Genomic DNA, 6,663 nt, shown 5'->3' on the forward strand with positions numbered 1-6,663 from the left:
GGGTTTTGGGGCATTTGATTTTTACGGGAAACATTGCCTAGCCTCTGATATCTATCGCAAGATTTGCAGAATAGGTATGCATCTTTGAATAGGGTAGGCCAATAAAAATCACTCTCCAACACCTTACGGGCTGTTCTTTTTGGTCCAAAATGACCCCTACATGCATAAGAATGACAAAAAGTTAAAATAGAAGCAATTTCATTTTCACTTACACATCTTCTCATTACTTTATCTGCACAATGCTTCCAGAGATATGGGTCGTCCCATATATAATACTTAGCATCACTTTTGAGTTTGTCCTTTTTTGCCTTTGACCAACCTGCAGGAAATTGATTAGTGACCAGATAATTTACCATATCTACATACCGAAGGAGAGATGATTGAAGAGAAAATAAATGCTAATCAGGAAAAGTCTCCCTTAAAGAAAAGTCATCCTTTGCAGTAGGTAGCCTGCTCAAATGATCAGCAACAAGATTCTCTGCCCCCTTTTTGTCTCGAATTTCTAGATCGAATTCTTGTTGCAACAATGTCCACCGGACCAACCTTGGCTTTGCTTCTTTTTTGGTCATCAAATACCGCAATGCTGCATGATCAGAATATACAATCACTTTAACTCCTTACAAGTAAGACCTAAATTTTTCTAAGGCAAAAATAACAGTTCGAAACTCCTTTTTTGTGGTGGAGTAGTTCAATTGGGCTTCATTCAATGCCCTCGAAGCATAATAGATTGCATGAGTGGCTTTTCCAACTTTTTGCCCTAAGACCACACCTATTGCAGTGTCACTTGCATCACACATGATTTCGAATTGGAGACTCGTCTGGAGGTTGGATAATTGGGGTGAGGTCAATAGCTCTTTCAACTTATCGAACGCCTTCTTGCAATCATCACTGAATTCAAATGGCACATCTTTTTGCAGGAGTTGGAACAATGGAGCTCCAATCTTTGAAAAGTCTTTAATAAACCTGTGATAGAAACCTGCATGTCCCAGAAAGAACGCACTTCCCGCACACTTGCGGGGTAAGGTAAGAAAACTACAACGTCTATCTTGGCTTTGTCTACTTCAATGCCATTAGATGATACCACATGACCCAAAACAATCTCATGTTCGATCATAAAATAGCATTTTTCTCAATTAATCACTAGGTTAGTTTCAATACATCTTCTTAAAATTAAAGTCAAATTATCAAGGCCTCATCAAAACTGTCACCATAGACACTAAAATCATCCATAAATACTTCTATGATTTTCTCCACATACTCAGAAAAGATGCTTACCATACATCTCTGAAAAGTTCCGATGCATTACACAGTCCGAAGAACATTTTTCAATAGGCAAAGGTACCAAACGGGCATATGAATGTTATTTTTTCCTTGTCCTCCGGTGCTATGGCAATCTGAAAGTAACCTAAAAAATCATCTAAAAAGCAATAGTAAACCCGACAGCCTAATCTTTCAATAATCTGATCAATAAAGGAAAGAGGGGAGTAGTCCTTTTTAGTCACTGCATTGAGCTTGCGGTAGTCTATGCACTGACGCCACCCGGTAGGCTTGTGAACTGGAACAAATTCACTTTCATGGTTTGATTCTACCGTTATTCCAACCTTTTTTGGGACCACCTGCACTGGGCTAACCCACTGACTATCGGAGATAACAAAAATTATCCCCACATCGAGAAATTTGAGTATTTCATTTTTCACCACCTCCATCATTACAGGGTTCAACCTCCTTTGCGGTTGACGTACTGGCTTTGCTCTTCAAGCCTAATCCGATGCGTACACAAGGAAGGACTTATGCCTTTGATATCAGCAATGGACCATCCTATCGCCTCCTTGTGTTCTTGTAGCACCCTTATCAACTTTTCTTATTGAGCGCCCAACAATTTGGTTGAAATTATGACCAGAAGGGTTTTCCTATCACCTAGATATACATACTTTAGGTGATTTGGCAAAGGCTTCAATTCCACCACTGGTGCTGGCACCACAGAAGATAGCAACCTCTGATGAGATTCAGGTACCAGTGATTGCAATACTCCAACTGTGGGCTTCAACTCTGCACTTAACTCCACATCATAAGTTGCTTCCAACTCAAGACGTTTCGTAAGAGCGACTTCTAACTCATCCCTGCCATTCAACTCAAAAACCTCCTGGACCATAGGGTTAATCACGCTTATGCCAAAAACATAGTAGGATTCAGATGGATATTTCATGACATTAAATATATTAAAATGAACCACCTCCCATCAAATTCCATTGTAAGGGTACCCCTTTTCACATCGATTTTTGTTTCAGCAGTACTCAAAAAGGATCTCCCTAACATAAGAGGTGATCGATTAGGGGAGTGTTCATCATGCATATCAAGTACATAAAAATCATCAAGGAACACTAGGTCATTTACTTTGACCAGAACAACTTCAATTAGCCCTTCAGGATAGGCATTAGTACGATCTGCTAACTGAATTATAATTCTAGTTTCCTTTAATGGTCCTAGATTTAAAGATGTGTAAATACTCTTTGGCATCACATTAATTGATTGTGACGACCCCACCTCCCCCTAGGCCTTACCCCAAAAATTAGTGAACCGCCTACCCAACTCTCGCCAGGACTCACTCACTCATTTCAAGAAAATCGGTTGCAACCTCGAGAGTAAAAGAAATAACAGTTCCCAAGTTTGGAACGTACAAACACATTCATTTCTATTTTAATCATCCATACAATCCCAAATATATCAAAAGATATGAGTTCCAGATACATTCAACCCTAATCGAGCACTAACACGAGTACAATCGCAAAATTTTAAAAACAAGACTATGCTAGCCTGTACCAGTCTCATGCCCTCGCTTGTATCCCCTGTAAGGAAAACAAATTATACAGAATAGAGTGAGCTTGAACTCAGTGAGGTTCCAAATAGCAAGCATCAAAGTAACAAAGTAGCGAGCATAACAAGTTCATAAAAGTGAGTAATAACACTTCAAGTAGCAAATCTCAAAATGAAACAAGTGTAGAATTTTTCTAAAAGAAACAATAACACTACGAATAACAATCAAAATATAAGGATACAGATGGCTCTCAAGAGCCAAATTTCCTTTGCTTCACCATAGCTTGATCAAGTAGTAGTTGACACTCCGTCAACTTCCAAATAAAGTAACCAGTCCAGTAGTGCCCCACTTAATGCCAATCTCCGTTCACCATTCAACTCCCTTACCGGGTCCAAACTCCAAAATAAACACGTGTAGTAATATTCGAGCATACCGATTAGTCGAGGAGGTATCACTCCACTTGACAAAACAAGAGACCCATGGTTCGTTATCTAATCGACCAAACCCTTGCCGGCTCGACTCGATTAACTAGCCATTGGGGTTTGGGTTCCCAAGTAGTCAACATAATCGATGACCAATCGACTTCATCAAGAGAAAAAGTACGGAGACAGGAAAGAGAGATACCTCCCAATCGGATCGAGTGTGGTACATACCGCCGCTCGCACTTACAAGTCAAGCACAAGTACAGGTCAATGTAAATCAAGTTACTTATACAAGTATGAATGAGATATCAAGTGTTTAGTTTAGTTAGGTCAAATGCGATAAAGTACACACTTGCCCGACAAAACCAAGCAAATCTTATCCGATCACGTTGGTAAAGGATGTAAATCAAATATCAAGTTCAATCATGTATTTGGAAGCACTCACCAAAGGTCTAGTGCTTTTCAAAATCACGTTCAGGTCCAAGTCCTTGGTTGGAGTCCAAATTTACAATAAAATATCATTTAAGAATGTAAAACTCTTTAGATTTCGAAACATAGGAGTTTTGCTTCAAGAAAATCAAATAAATGAAACTTGTTTAAATGGTAGTCATATAGCTTATCAAACTCTAGAAAACTCATACTCGCTTTTTTAGTTTTGATAGAGAAGTGATTTAGACTTTGGAAGTTGCACTTAGTATCAAAGACCGAAAAAATTGTATTTTGAAAGGGTCGTGACTTTCACTTTTCAAGGGTACGAGTTCCGGTAAAAATTTCAGCATATATACCTTGACGAAAGGAAACTTGACTACCATAGGCAATCCAAGTCCAATTCGACCTCAAATCTCCGCTCAAGTCGCGAGTACATAAGCCTAACCCTCGAGTGAAAATTTGGGCGGCATGCCCTTTGTATTTAGCTATTTTCCAGCCATATATGGCTCCATTTCTTTCCTCAACTCAGCCCAAATTCATCACATAAACAAGCTCAACAAAATAGCTATTCAATGAGGCTCAATATCATCCAAATACAAGTTAATTCTAGCAATGCAACCATCAAAATCAAAGCTGGAAACTAGTTTTAAAGACAAATAGCTAAGTAACAGATTTGATATCTTCCAGCGTTTTGGTCACAAATGAAGCTACGCATATCGGATTGGGGTAACTTTTATGGCGTTTTGAAGCTAAGACAGAGACCTACATTTCCTATGAAAACATCAACACCTAGTTCTTGCATTTTCAAGGTCAAAAAGTGAAATCTCAGAGAAAACAGAAAACTGTCGGTTAACCTGGGCATTTGGGCAGTCAGGGGTATTTTAGTCATTTCATAACCATAGTGAACTCAATACCCTCGAATTTCATGTTTTGAGTTGATATTCTACAGGGAGATATTTAACTCAATACCCTACAACTTTCATGTTTTGGGCAAGAACTGATTTGGCCTTTATCATGGACAAACATGCAGTGCAAAAACAGGGCAGATCCACTATCACTGCTGGAAATTCATTTCTACTCTAAAAATTCATAGCTCATTATTATCAAGTACTATATCATCAAAACTATCAATTACTAGGTAAACAATCATAATCAAGGCTGAAAATTTAAACTCTAGCTAAACATTCCATTATATCATCCAAAACTAAATAATTAACGATAGTGAACCAAGAACATAAGCTTCTATCCCAATTTTAACAAGATTAAGTAAGAGAAAAGGAAAGACAATCATTATACCTTCCAAAAGCTGCTTGTATGTGAAAACCAAACCCCTTTCTTCCAAAAAGTTTACCACACAAAACTTTTCAAACACCAAAAAAGAAGTTTAATTGGTTTAGTTTGGTTGATCTCACTCAAACAAGTATGGATTCAAAGTGGAAGTCAAAATTTGCTCTCTTGTTTTTTCTCTCCTCAAGCTTGGCCAATCAAGAAGCAAATGAAGAAGAAATGAAGCCAAGAGAAAGATAAGAAGATAGGAAACTGGTTTGGTCAAAATTGGTTGGATTGCCGTCAAGTGTCGCCGCAAGATTACGTCTCAAATTTTTTCTTCTTTTCCTCTTTTCTTGGTCAAAATTTTTGGCCAGTTTGAGGGTTAATTAAGGGTTGATATTTCTGAAATAATGGCAAGGAGATTAAGGTAATAAAGTAGTGTCCAAGTGGTATATTCAATTGGTAGCAAACGGTACACGTCGGTTCAAACTGATTTTCCTTAACTCGCCCGTGCTAGGGTTTTCACTTATGATTTACTAACTAATATTATCACTTCTAATCACACACTTTCTCTTATTTAAAACTCACTCTTAACCACCCAATTTAATACACACACCTTACCAACTAATCACATTATCGAAATATGCAAAAATCCTAATTTGCGCTAACTATAAAACTAAGGGTAAAACTCTTAATTCTCTTATTCATTATAACTATTGAGGGAGTAAATGAGTAGTAAAGATATTATAAAGTAATTTATTCAAAATAAAAGAGAATTTTAAGAAAATATGAAGAAGTTTTCAAGTCCTCACACTCTCTCCCCCTGAAAAGAATTTCGACCTCGAAATTCATACATTTATTCATAAATAGCTCTGAGTATTCTTCTTGCATGTCCGTCTCTAACTCTCAGATCTCCTCATTAGTCGAAATTTTAGCCAGACAATGAGAAACATGAATCGTACCTTCTACCACGTTAGACGTATTAGGCCCTTGCCGGTGGTTTATGGTATACACTCTGGCAGGCACTCTGGATCTATTCCCTCCCACATTTGATTGTTTAGGGTTTGATTTGTCAGCTGGCTGGGTATCACTACTCAGTGGACAATTGGCAATCTGGTGCTCAGTGCTTCCACACCGTAAACACCTTCGAGCCTTTCGCCAGCAATTATCTCCTGTGTGGTTGGATTTCTCACAGTACCCACAAGATACTCGAGGGGCTGAGGTTTGACCTCCCTGCGCGGTACCTCTTGCTTGTCCTCTTCCACCTGGGGCCCCTCTTGAAGTAACTTCCTTAGGTGTCCCCAAAATTTTCTCACAACCATCTTCTCGACCCACCTTAGAGGGTGGCATACTTAGATCACCTTGTTCCTGCCCTTGGCCTCCACTAAGCACACCTTTCTTTCTTGCATGAAAAGTCTTTACTTGTGTCCTTACAATCTCTATCCTCTGGGCTTTCCCAAGAACCTCGGTGAAAGTATTAATTTACACAGCCGCCAAGGCTTCCTATATTTCTACGTTCAACCCTTGCACATACCGTCTCACCTTCCTTTGCTTCGTAGCTATCAATTCAGGAGCAAATTTTGATAACTTGGTGAACTGAGTTTTATACTCAGATACACTTAACCTTCCCTGACGTAACCTAATGAAATCGTCCTTCCTTTTCTTCTGAACAATTGGTGGGAGATATTTCTTATTAAACTCACGCACGAAATTCAACCAGGTCCATGC

The sequence above is a fragment of the Coffea arabica genome, chromosome 8e (genome assembly GCF_036785885.1).
Source record: "Coffea arabica cultivar ET-39 chromosome 8e, Coffea Arabica ET-39 HiFi, whole genome shotgun sequence".
NCBI lineage: Eukaryota > Viridiplantae > Streptophyta > Magnoliopsida > Gentianales > Rubiaceae > Coffea > Coffea arabica.